Source organism: Lycorma delicatula, chromosome 2 (genome assembly GCF_047948215.1).
Source record: "Lycorma delicatula isolate Av1 chromosome 2, ASM4794821v1, whole genome shotgun sequence".
In the NCBI taxonomy this organism is placed as follows: domain Eukaryota; kingdom Metazoa; phylum Arthropoda; class Insecta; order Hemiptera; family Fulgoridae; genus Lycorma; species Lycorma delicatula.
This window is the reverse complement of record NC_134456.1, coordinates 9,855,995-9,870,447: the sequence shown is the minus strand read 5'-3', so window position 1 is coordinate 9,870,447 and position 14,453 is coordinate 9,855,995. Positions and strand designations below refer to the sequence as shown.

General features: G+C 32.8%; 1 protein-coding gene across 3 annotated transcripts in view; it reads right to left on the bottom strand.

The window, feature by feature from the left end:
* LOC142320111 (uncharacterized) overlaps window positions 1–14,453 on the bottom strand; it is a 470,415-nt gene that overhangs the window by 260,039 nt on the left and 195,923 nt on the right. The window lies entirely within an intron of this gene.

Here is a 14,453-nt window from a genome sequence, read left to right as displayed (position 1 = left end):
AATTAGTACTTTGTATTATATACAATCTAAGTACTTATAATAAATATTAATAAAATAAAATTTACAAATTAAAAACTGTAATCTATTAAAAAAAAAACCCCCAAAAAATAAATAACGATTTTTTCCAATTCTTTTTAAATTTAAATCTTTGGATTCGACGCAAAAATTAAATAGTAGGGAATATAAGTATTCGGTATTCAATATCCTACGTAAGAGAAAGTATGCTAACGGTCAAATTTTGCATGTCAGAATTTTGGTAGATCGTGTCGTTTCATGACCACCCCTCTCTAGCAAAACACATTTTACTAGTAGTAACGCTGAAAAATCCAGAAAGGATGAATATTTGTTGGTTTGTTTTTGTTTACATAACATACAAGATGGACCGATTTACATAAAATTTGGTACGATGTGTAATGCTTTAATGCCATTAAAATACGATCAGTATCGGGTGAGGGATCAGAGAGAAACACATCTCATACGCTGAGTATCTCCAAATTTTACTCAAAGGATAGGTAAATTTTTTTCTCATGATTTAGGTTTAGTGGTGAACTCGTCATCGCAAATCTGCTGATTTCGAAGTCGAGAGTTCCGAGGTTCTAATCCTAATAAAGGCTGTTTCTTTTATAAGGATTTGAATACTAGATTTTAGATACCGGTGTTCTTTGATGATTGGGTTTCAATTAACCATACAACTCAGGAATGGTTGACCTGAGACTGTACAAGACTACACTTCATTTACACTCATACAACCGTCCTCATTCATCCTCTTACGTAATGCCTTAAAGTGGTTTCGGAGGCTAAACAGAAAAAGAGAAAAAAGGTTCTTAAGATCTCTTTTCTGATGGTGTTTGGTTTTATTCAAAATCCCATAACCGTCCATTATATGACTCGGTTACAATAGTATGTCACTTGGAGTACATATTTTGGAGGTTTTATTTAGATTGGGGGATAATAAGCCTAATTTTATTTTTATTTTGCTCATCAGTTATCGTTTTTATTGAAAACAGACTGTTATCAGTTAAACTGTTAAACTGATTTTTATGAAATTTTGTACGATGAATATATGTCATTGATTTAGTGTAATTTATAATCATTCAAGAAGATGGGAAGATACATTCTCAATGGGTCCATATCTCAAAATTTTATTCGGAATAGAATAATTCTTTTTTCATGCAATTCTTAACTTGCATTCTTACACATTTGAATGTTCCATTTAATTTTCCTGAAGTAATAGTCTGTAGAGGTTGAAGCCCTCGATACCCGGAGTTACCGTAACATTCCCGGATCTAAATTTCGTTCAGTTGCCCATCTCCTGCGGAAGAAGCTGCAGAGCCTCGCGATGGAAGCACGACAGCTGGAATGGGACGCCACGACTAAGGGAAGATCCCTACAAGTTTCTAAGGGATCTTGGGAGGATGGTATGCTTAAATTTCGTTTTTCAGGACAACGGGTGCCCAGGTTCTCACCAACCATGTTAATTTGAACCAATATCTGTTTCGGTTCCGTCTGGCAGCTGATGAGCTGTGCGTTTGCGGGGAAGTCCAGGCAAGTGAGCACCTGATGTTTGACTTCCCTGCTGTTGGAGGAGCCAGAGACCGAGCCCCCCTGGAACTTACAGGTCAAGGGGAAAATTGGCTACTTACAAGCGGCGAGTCAATGTGGTGAGAGCCGCATTGTCGGACCGTGTGGGAGTTCCTTAATGCGGTTGCTATGTTCAACCGGCAGTAGTACTTTACTTAAAGGAAAGACTCCTACGGCACTGCTGTGGGAAGCTAACCTAGAGATATATGTTTGACCATCAGCCAATTAAGGCTCCAAGCGCTTTAATATTGTGGACAGGTATTTACTGGCATTCAGCGACCTAGGCGTGGGAGCGAATTGCTGTCTGGTCGAAGTAAATTTTAATTTACGGATGTCATATACATTTTTAGTAGTTGACGGAGTGCGTCTACCCATTTTAGTAAATATATGACAAGCGAGCGGTTGGGACACGTAAGTCGGCGGTGTATGGCGCCGCGCCTAGTCCGCTCACGCTGTTAGGTAAGCTCTGGGAGTCATTTATGACACTGATCGCTAAACTGTTTCGAGGCTCAGTAGCCGTTTGTGGCATAGACATTCGGTCTTATGCTTTAGGGCGATCGAGTGGGGTGGTGGCGGGAGAAATGCCAAGCAAACCAATAAATTTCCCGTTGTTTTCCATGTGTTTGTTTTATTCTCCTGCAAAATGTCGGTGGGCCTACAAAAAAAAATGGTGCCCGTAATGAAAAAGGGTTTTCATACAACTGCAAAAGGACGAACAAAAAGAGCTTAAAAAAAGAAAAAAAGATTTGTATAAATGTGTTCATTTGGTAACGAGTAATTTTTGAAGTTGTGAAACTCTTGCGCAGTTTCGATTCCGACGCCCTGATTGTTTCGCAGTCAGAAACGCTCTGATTTCAGAATACAACACACTACATAGTTTTATTAACGAGTACTCCCTACACCAAATCATCAAATTTCAACTCGCTTACCACTGTGACTTACTGCATAATCGGGTATGAAATATACATCGATACAAAGTTAACATTACCTCAAATATAGGTTGAATTATCTATTGTTAACCGTAAATTTAACCTAACTGAAGAACGATTCGACCAATCTTCATCAAACATGCACTTCAGACACAATGCTACTGCATATCTAAATTTGAATGAAATTAATGTAGTAATTTTGGAGATTTTTGAGCGACAAGCATGAATGTTATTTTTGAGATTTTCGGGCAAATATTTTATACATTGGTCTATATTTACCAGGAAATTACATTCTAAGTAAATAGTATTTTCAAAACGTAAAGAAAATTCAATTTTATCACCCAATCCCTCTGTGCGAACGATAGTAATACCGTACTTTTCTTCGAGAAGTCTGTAAAAAAACTGAAAAATAACTATTAAATCTCTTCATGAGTGTCAATTGCCGTGAATCCTCGATATCACACATGAAATGACGGTCAATCGAACATTCGCATAAATTAAATATTTATGAAAACCCTCTGTATCAATTTTAGTATAGTCATTAAATTTTCTCTAGTCTACAGTAACACCGATGAGTGTTCATCTCCTGTAATTGTTTTGCATTATCTAAATAAATAATCTATATATCAACATATTTAATGGTTTCGTTCTTAACTGTATTAAACACTTTTATAAGAGTGTTGAAGTGAATTAGAAAAATCCCTTCTACTCTTATTGTACAGGCCTTTTATTTAAAATATATGATTAATAAATATCAGATAAGATATCATAGTAAATCTTTACGAGATTTGAGGGGAATGAAATTGTGAACGATTAAAATAACAGGCGTAAACCAGGAATCGAACCCAACAGGTTTAGAAATCAACATGTTGATCGATAAATGGACTAGTTGGCTATTTTGTGAACGATTGCTTCTTTTTTGTTACTATTAGTATAGTTTATTAATAATAAGTGAAGGTAATTATTTCCCCTATTTTATTATTAATAAATATTGCCGGTCGCGAAAGTGTCGAGTAATTTTATTGGGAAAAATAAGGTTAAATACGTACGGCTGTTCAGGTTAATGGAGAGAGTGCATATCATCAATGCAATTGAATTGACCAAGCAGTTCTTTTTTCTCATTAAATTAGGTTATTAATCATTTTTGGCCGTAACATTTGGTTGTGTTTCTGCTCTATTAATCAATTAAAAGAGCTTGTTGAAGACTTCACCTACCTATATAGTATATATATATATATATATATATATATATATATATATGTATATATATATATAAGTGAATTTAATGTATTTTTAATGGACGGGAATTTGTTATAATACTGTAATGTGACAAAATAATGCTAGGATGTGAATATGTTGTTATAATTATAGAGGGTTCTAATGTAAAATTCCACTGTATTTTAAAAAATCGGACTTATTTTATTTATAATAATATTTAGAAAGTGTTGATTGTCATATAGAAGTGTTTTAAATTTAAAACCGTAATTAATTTATTAAAAATAGAAATATTTTTAAATGCATAAAAATATTTTTTCTGTAATATATCTTTTTTATTTTGTAGTTCCTTCATCAACCCCGAAAGATATTTTAATTTTCTGGGCGATTAAATTCAGTATTATTTTCTTATATTATGTTAAACGAGTTAACCACGATAATTGTAGACAATAAATCACGTGATACAAGTCGTTTTTAAAATTTAAAACTGTGACGAACTAAACTGTTTTCGTTATTGCCTTTTTCTCTGAACTTAGTGTCACATGTGTTTCAAAACGTTTTTAAGAAAAATTTTACGATAATTTAATACACTGTTTTTTTTTTTTTTTTATTAATCACCTTAATTAAACTGATTATAAATTTTATTAAATTTAAAATTAATTGATTTAATAGGTTATTACAAACTTTTATTAAGTAATAATAGCAGCTGTTCATATGGAATGTCCCTCGTTCAAATCCCGGTTAGTCAAGGCGTTTTTCATTCACTATAAAATTTCATTCCATATCCCCAACCATAAGATAAAAACTTAAACAGTGGTTTAATCGTCTAAAAAAGTAAAATAAATTAGATTACTACTTAGTTTTATGAAAATAATATAAATTTTAATGTTTATAGTCGTGAAAAATAGACCTGCTTTTGTTTATCGGGATTGTTAAAATGTTTACGTTACAAGACTATCTTAGTAAAAACGAAAAGTTAAGAAATTTTCGGAAGATGTATGTGCGTGCCTGTGTTGACCTGTATTTTGATTAAAATTTCCGGACTGGCTTATTATAAGCTTTTCAAAAATAGCTCAAAAAATTCAATATATATGGCATTAAATTTTGGATAAAATTATAAAAAGGAGAAAAGTAGTTATCATCATTTTAAATTTTTTGTATAGTGCTCATAGAAAATTGACTTTATTAACATTTAAATTATAAAGTTCAAAAATATTAAAAGGAAATTTCTCTAACGTTTTCTATTTTGTTAGTAGAAAAAGTTATTTAAAATTCCAAAGTTTTAAGTCGATCGGATTTAGGGGGAGATATTCAACATTATTTCGAAATAGTTTTCACTTCACGTTTCGAAAACTTGTTGACTAAAAAAATTAAAATTCAACAAAAATATTTGACTAATATTTGACCAAAACTATCCCAGTTTTGGTCTGATTTCGATCCCATCGAAGGAGGGGTCATCTTTTTTTTTTTTTGTCTTCAGTCATTTGACTGGTTTGATGCAGCTCTCCAAGATTCCCTATCTAGTGCTAGTCGTTTCATTTCATTATACCCTCTACATCCTACATCCCCAACAATTTGTTTTGCATACTCCAAACGTGGCCTGCCTACACAATTTTTCCCTTCTACCTGTCCTTCCAATATTAAAGCGACTATTCCAGGATGCCTTAGTATGTGGCCTATAAGTCTGTCTCTTCTTTTAACTATATTTTTCCAAATGCTTCTTTCTTCATCTATTTGCCGCAATACCTCCTCATTTGTCACTTTATCCACCCATCTGATTTTTAACATTCTCCTATAGCACCACATTTCAAAAGCTTCTAATCTTTTCTTCTCAGATACTCCGATCGTCCAAGTTTCACTTCCATATAAAGCGACACTCCAAACATACACTTTCAAAAATCTTTTCCTGACATTTAAATTAATTTTTGATGTAAACAAATTATATTTCTTACTGAAGGCTCGTTTAGCTTGCGCTATTCGGCATTTTATATCGCTCCTGCTTCGTCCATCTTTAGAAATTTTACTTCCCAAATAACAAAATTCTTCTACCTCCATAATCTTTTCTCCTCCTATTTTCACATTCAGCGGTCCATCTTTGTTATTTCTACTACATTTCATTACTTTTGTTTTGTTCTTGTTTATTTTCATGCGATAGTTCTTGCGTAGAACTTCATCTATGCCGTTCATTGTTTCTTCTAAATCCTTTTTACTTTCGGCTAGAATTACTATATCATCAGCAAATCGTAGCATCTTTATCTTTTCACCTTGTACAGTTACTCCGAATCTAAATTGTTCTTTAACATCATTAACTGCTAGTTCCATGTAAAGATTAAAAAGTAACGGAGATAGGGAACATCCTTGTCGGACTCCCTTTCTTATTACGGCTTCTTTCTTATGTTCTTCAATTGTTATTGTTGCCGTTTGGTTCCTGTACATGTTAGCAATTGTTCTTCTATCTCTGTATTTGAACCCTAATTTTTTTAAAATGCTGAACATTTTATTCCAGTCTACGTTATCGAAAGCCTTTTCTAGGTCTATAAACGCCAAGTATGTTGGTTTGTTTTTCTTTAATCTTCCTTCTACTATTAATCTGAGGCCTAAAATTGCTTCCCTTGTCCCTATACTTTTCCTGAAACCAAATTGGTCTTTTCCTAACACTTCTTCCACTCTCCTCTCAATTCTTCTGTATAAAATTCTAGTTAAGATTTTTGATGCATGACTAGTTAAACTAATTGTTCTGTATTCTTCGCATTTTTCTGCCCCTGCTTTCTTTGGTATCATAACTATAACACTTTTTTTGAAGTGTGATGGAAATTCCCCATTTTCATAAATATTACACACCAGTTTGTATAATCTATCAATCGCTTCCTCACCTGCATTGCGCAGTAATTCTACAGGTATTCCGTCTATTCCAGGAGCCTTTCTGCCATTTAAATCTTTTAATGCTCTCTTAAATTCAGATCTCAGTATTGTTTCTCCCATTTCATCCTCCTCAACTTCCTCTTCTTCCTCTATAACACCATTTTCTAATTCATTTCCTCCGTATAACTCTTCAATATATTCCACCCATCTATCGACTTTACCTTTCGTATTATATATTGGTGTACCATCTTTGTTTAACACATTATTAGATTTTAATTTATGTACCCCAAAATTTTCCTTAACTTTCCTGTATGCTCCGTCTATTTTACCAATGTTCATTTCTCTTTCCACTTCTGAACACTTTTCTTTAATCCACTCTTCTTTCACCAGATTGCACTTCCTGTTTATAGCATTTCTTAATTTCCGATAGTTCCTTTTACTTTCTTCATCACTAGCATTCTTATATTTTCTACGTTCATCCATCAGCTGCAATATATCGTCTGAAACCCAAGGTTTTCTACCGGTTCTCTTTATTCTGCCTAAGTTTGCTTGTGCTGATTTAAGAATTTCCTTTTTAACATTCTCCCATTCTTTTTCTACATTTTCTACCTTATCTTTTTTACTCAGACCTCTTGCGATGTCCTCCTCAAAAATCTTCTTTACTTCCTCTTCCTCAAGCTTCTCTAAATTCCACCGATCCATCTCACACCTTTTCTTCAGGTTTTTAAACCCCAATCTACATTTCATTATCACCAAATTATGGTCGCTATCAATGTCTGCTCCAGGGTAAGTTTTGCAGTCAACGAGTTGATTTCTAAATCTTTGTTTAACCATGATATAATCTATCTGATACCTTCCAGTATCGCCTGGCTTTTTCCAAGTGTATATTCTTCTATTATGATTTTTAAATTGGGTGTTGGCAATTACTAAATTATACTTCGAGGGGTCATCATGATACCCAAAATTTCCTCCCCCCCAAACAGAATGAATCGGGTGGTGAAATCCATATTTAAAGGTTGATTCATGATATAAAAATAAACAAAAGAGATCATGTAGACAAACACCCTATCTTGCTTCATTTCCTTCTACTCCCCATTTTAAAAAAACTGTTTTATCCCCTGGCAGTAGCTATTTAATGATGTGTAAATAGTACATTAGTGTATACACAGCTATTTATATCACAGATTGTTCTGGGAGGTGTCAGCCAAACCTGAAAGGCATCAAAATAAACAAAAGACTATTTGTAGATAAAAGCTCTACCTCACTTTATTACTCTTCGGTTTGCCGATTAGTGTTTTCTTCTGTAAAAATTTACGTCTTAAGAAGGGATTCAAATATTCCAAGTCCAAAACTGCGACCGTTTTACTTTTTATTCATTAATATCTCCGTAAATATTATTTTTATCGGAAAATGTTTTAATTAGCTGAAGGGGTAAGCTTTTCTTACCCTTTCTCATTTATTCAAATCGATGGATGAATAAACGAGGTATGATTAAAATTGTTAAATAGGAACGCAAAAATTATGCGTGAAAACAGATATAAAAATGGTCAAACTGCATATTTTTCAGTCTACACCACCACACGTAAGCGGGTAAGATCCAATTTCACGTTTATTAGTTTTCTTTTAATATAATTTTTTTTTTTTAAATTTGTATTAAAGAACGACAGTTTTAATTAAAATTAAGGGAAATATTCAACGGTTTATTAATATTTATACATGAGGTAACAACTGCTACATTCATCATCAGCCACTGAAATATCGTCATATCCCGTAGGAACACTCCGCAGAAACGGATTTTATTTACTAAGTTTGTTAACCGATTTTCAAAATCGTTTCCTATTTTTATTTCATAATTTATTCGATCGATTTTAAGTAAAAATAACAGTCATTAATATTTAAAAACGTAATGGTTTGTTTGAAATAAAGCTCTGTCAGTGGTGAAGACAGAAAAGTTATGCAAACTTTTGTCGGCTTTTTCATCTGACTATTACCTCTTTGCAAAATGTTCAGTTATAAACTGTGTTCCAAATATCGGTTAAGTTATTATTCGCTTATGCACTTTTTGTAATATTACAGTTTGCCGTTGGGGCTGCAGCCCCCAACGCCCGACAGTTATTTGACTTTATCATTCAGTGGTTAAAGCTTGTAAGTTGGGTCCAAAAAATCCGTTTTTAGAATTTTACATTTTCGTTATTTATAACATCTCAAAAGTATTTTACAAAATTTGAGATAAACCTGTACATAATCATCTCCCTAGTCATTAATCCCCTCCTAGATACCTTAATCCGCCGTTATTCGACCCTGCAAGAGTAACGCTGTTAACGACGTGTGAGCGCCGCGCTCATTCTGGTGCAATACTAATAAAGATAATTGATTACTGGGGATTTCTCGCGAGCCAGAAATGCGACACTTGCTTATCGCATTCCAAATATATGCGTAGACGGCGTTCCAAGAATCTTCAAAAAGTATACAAATTCTTTTGCCAGGTTCAGCTAGTCCTGCAAAAGTGGATGAAGTAAAAGTTTTAGCGATGTATTATGATAATAAATATTCTGACTATGTCCTCGAAGCGGCGTATCTTATTTAGCGACTCTTCCGGTAACAACATGTGCCATTGAACGCTCGTTCTCCACAATGAAGTGTCAAAACAATTGCTTGTAACAAGTCGGAGGATGGAAGATTAAGTTCGTTAGTTTCTTTGTCAGTGTATAGACCTCTATACACTGACCTCTATTACTCTTAATCTTGATGAAGTTTTAGATATTATGGAGTGTAAGAAAAATCGACGACTTTCTAATAATTCATTACTTTTATTGGAGTGTAAATGTGGATTATGAAAAAAATTATATGCTAACATTACGATTCTTATTTTTATGGTAAATGATGTATTAAATCTAAGCATATGTTTTGTATTTTTCAAACGTAATCAAGTATAAAAAACCGTTTTAACATGAAATTATTTTCATTATTATTATTTAATCATCATCGTCAACCCCCTTACCCTCCCGAAAAAAATCCTAGGTACGTGCGTGAATAGTTAACGTAATCTCTAAATACCATATGATAATATCTGATGTTGTATAAAATGATTAATTACAGTAATATTTTAAATTATATATGCAACTATATTGATAAAATAATTTAATTCAGATATTATGTACACTTATAACTACGCTCTGCGTCAAATATTGCGAAAATATATGTCCCTAATTATACTAATATACGATAGATATTGAGAAAAATTACGTCATAATTATAATAACAGTTAGAGTAAGTAGTATTATTTATTATGCATATCATTGTCGCTAATAACGTTTAATGATTTTTTTTTTGTTTTTCTTTTGCAACCATCAAATGATGATGGTTGCAAACTGCCGACTAAATTATACTCGGTGAGGTAGTAAATTATTGTAAAGCGATTGTTTATTGTTAATATTTGTCGATGATTGAAAAATCGTTTATTTATCTATTGTTTTAAATTTTAAATGACTTTTATATAAATTTGTTAAACAAAATAGAAAATATCTGTGTATGAATTCTAAAATAATCTCTTATTAATCATATTATATGTAAATTAAAGCCCGGTTTATATTACTTCATTAGTAATTTATTTTAGCGATAAGAAACGTATAATTTATTGTTATATAAAAATAAAAAATCCAAAATTTAATATCGCCCTGTTTTAAACAAATCGCATCGCGTTGTTAGTGTCGAACGATATGCGTACAAATTATACTTTTGAGGTTTTATGTTTGATTTTGCGCCGACTGAATCGAGTTATTTAAAAATTAATTATACGGCAGCTTTAATGTTGTATAACAAGACTTTTTTCTTTCTTTTCTTGTTTAGCCTCCGGTAACTACCGTTTATATAATACTTCAGAGGATGAATGAGGATGATATGTATGAGTGTAAATGAAGTGTAGTCTTGTACATTCTCAGTTCGACCATTCCTGAGATGTGCGGTTAATTGAAACCCTACCACCAAAGAACACCGGTATCCACGATCTAGTATTCAAATCCGTGTAAAAAATAGCTGGCTTTACTAGGACTTGAACGCTGGAACTCTCGACTTCCAAATTAGCTGATTTTGGAAGACGCGTTCACCACTAGACCAACCCGGTGGGTTTGTATAACAAGACTATTCTTCTGTTTAGCCTCCGGAAACAACCCACCGGCCTAGTGGTTAACTCGTCGCAAATCTGCTGATTTCGAAGTCGAGCGTTCTAAGGTTCATATCCTAGTAAAGACAGTTACTTTTATACGGATTTGAATACTAGATCCTAGTTACCGGTGTTCTTTGTAGTTGGATGGGTTTCAGTTAACCACAGTTCTCAGGAACGGTCGAGCTGAGGCTGTTCAATACTACACTTATTTACATTCATACATATCATCCTCTGATACGGTGGTTCTGGAGGCTACACAGAAAAAGAAGAAGCCTCCGTAAGGTATTAATTCAGTGGATGATATGTATGAATGTAACTGAATTGTAGTCTTGAATAGTCTCAGATCGACCCTTGTTGAGATGTGTCATTAACTGAAATCCAATCGCTAAAAAAACCGGTACGGACGATCTATTATTCAAATTTAATTAAAATTCACGGCTTTTCTAGCATTTCAAGCTTAGAACTCTCGATTTCGAAATCAGTTGATTTGCGAAGATGATTTCACCACTAGACCAACCCGGTAGGTTGTATCACAAGACGACAGACGGTACGTCTTTTATAAATACCGATGAGGACTAACAAATGAGTCATTTGTGTGTTACATTACTTTCTTTTTCTGTTTAGCCTCCGGAACCACTTGAGAGGATGAGTGAGGATGATATGTATAAATCTAAATGAAGTGTAGTCTTGTACAATCTAGGTCGACCGTTCCTACCCACCGGGTTGGTCTAGTGGTGAACGCGTCTTCGCAAATCAGCTGATTTCGAAGTCGAGAGTTCCAGCGTTCAAATCCTAGTAAAGGCCGTTACGTTTATATGGATTTTGAAAACTAGATCGTGAATATCGATGTCCTTTGGTAGCCGGGTTTCAATTAATCACACATCTCAGAAACGGTCGACCTGAGACTGTACAAGACTACATTTCACTTACACTTATGCATATCCTCCTCTGAAGTGATGCTGACGGTGATTCCCGGAGGCTGAACAGGAAAAAGGAAGGTCGACCATTCCTGAGATGTGCTGTTAATTGAAACCCAACCACCAAATAACATCGGTATCCACGATCTAGTATTCAAATCTGTATAAAGGTAACTGACTTTTCTAGGATTTGAACCTTAGAACTCTCGACTTCGAAATCAGCTGATTCGCGATGACAAGTTCATCACTAGACCAACCGGGTGGATTATCCGTTACATTACTGCACTGACAAAATCACACACGCTGTAGTAAAATCTCATTACTAAAAATAACAGCTAGGATAGTTGTTTCGCTGAACCGGTGTAGCTCTTTTTTTTTAATTCAGCGCACGACGTATTTTCCACCGAGTTATCTCTTCCCATGCAATGGCAGATGTGTAGTTAAAATTCGGAAGTCAAGTAATTAGGACGTATTTTATATGACGATTGACGATATATTTTGTTTGAAGATGGCGAAACGAAGGATTAAAATTAAATTTTCCATTAAAAATTTAAAAATGTATAGTGAAATTGAGAAGATCTTAGAGCTTTAGATTAAGAGAACCTTAAGATTCTTACTTCAACACCAATATAAGTGTGGTAAAAACGGTTTCAAAAAGGCCGTGAAAATAGTTGAAGATTACAAAAGAATTTGACGTCATAACACTTCAGCAACCGTTGAAAATATCGACAAAATAAAGCTAAGTTGTGATTTATAATCATGAAATCACTATAAGAGAAGACGTTTATTTGTTCATATCCGTTCTTAAATAATAAGTTATAGCAAAAATTCTTGGAACGAGTCGGTCTAGATAAAAAACCAGTTTTCATTTCCTCGCGAATAAAATACATCGTCACGATCTATACTGGAATAATTTTATTAAACTTACAGTGTAATAAATTATAATTTAATATTATTGAAAATATTACAAATCATTTTCAATTTTTGAATGAGGGCTGCCATTTTGAACACCTACTGTAATTTCATTTACTAATATTTTATTATCTGATACGGTAATTTATTGTTTTTAAATTAATTTTAATAAAAAAAAAAATGTGTTTTTAATATCTCAGACACAGGATATTTAAACGCTTGTAACGCAAATTATTTTTCAGTAATAATACTGTTTATTATTAATGTTTTCAGGATTTCAATAAAATTTTTCGGTATTATTTAATTATTATAATTTATTACACAGTAAGAGTAATGCCACTATTCCAGTTGAAATCTTGTCGAGTTATTCAATTTTATTCGTGAGAAAATGAAAACTGGTTTTTTAATTTAGACCGACTCATTTCAAAACTTTTGCTATAACTTTGTTATTTATGAACGGATTTAAATAAATAAAGTGTCATTTTCTTTTTCATAAAACATTTAGTAATTTTTGTAATAACATAATATTTAAATAAACCGGCAGTTTGAAAGATATTAATAATTTAAAAGTTTACATGGGCGCCATTTTGAAATTATTGAGAGATAAGGTTTATTATTTTTATAAATAGCCTAGGAGAATACGAAATTTCGGCTCGCTACGATTAACCGCTTTCGAAAAATAAATTTTTATATTAAAAATTCAAAATGATGTATAGCCGGTAAAGTAAGCGTTTCCGGACGTATATTGATATAAAATTTATTATTTATATCGATGTGGAGGACCGTCGCCTGAATTCTTGAAAAGGTTGTTATAAACAATCTGTATCATATATATATACACAGTTTACCCCAAAGAAATAAAAAAACCTTTCAGGACATGTACAGGCAAAAGTAATGAAAAAATTTCATATAAACATAGATCTGTAAACGCTTTGTTTATTAGTTTTACGGCTAGTGAAATATTTAGCCTGGATTTCAGCTCTTGTATTAAAAAGAAATCTATTGTAATTTTTGGACCTAAATGGAGGCGTGAAGTTGATGGTTTCTTATGTCATTGGAGCTGGGAAATATGATAAATCAGGTACAAGAACTGTAACTCCAGTAGTTTTTAGGATATCTCGTAAAACACAAAATTCGGTGTCGAAAAACAAGTTTTTAGGTTTGTAGTACAATAGCTTTGTTAAATGCGGAAGATTTAGTAACAAAACTTGTAGCGAATTTAATTCTGAGAAATTATTGTAAATACTGCCGGTAAAACGTAAATAAAAACTTTAAGAAATCTGTTTTTTATTGAAGCAAAACGGACAGAAAATCTGAATTTAATAAACACTATTTTAAAAACAAAAAAGGTTTATTACTCTAAATAGTTTTAAAATAAATATGAAACTTATAAAACAGTATTTTAGCTGTGTATATTCAATAATTTACACGGATAAAACGAAATAATTAAAAAAAATAAATTGCAATGTACGCATATTACTTTAGAAATATTTAAAAAAAATTAATGTATAGATTGGCAATACCAACAGTCAGTCAACAGTGAAAATTATGTAATTCGTTTGAATCTGTTGTCATAAATTATCATACAGATAAAGGAAGTATAGTGTTACCATATCGTAGCGAAAAACGCCGTTTCAATTAAAACGTTACGTTTAAAGTGATACAAAACGCAACAAGAAATATGCTGATATAATTTTTGTTTATGGATTTTGTAACGAAAATTCTGAAGCTGCACGACGTGAATATCAGGAGAGATTTCCTGGAAGGCGGATTCCAAACACGAAAACCTTTCTTGTTGTATCACCGTTTAAGGACGAAAGGGTCATTTCAAACGTGTTTCCCCACGATCACCAGACTTAGTGCCACTAGATT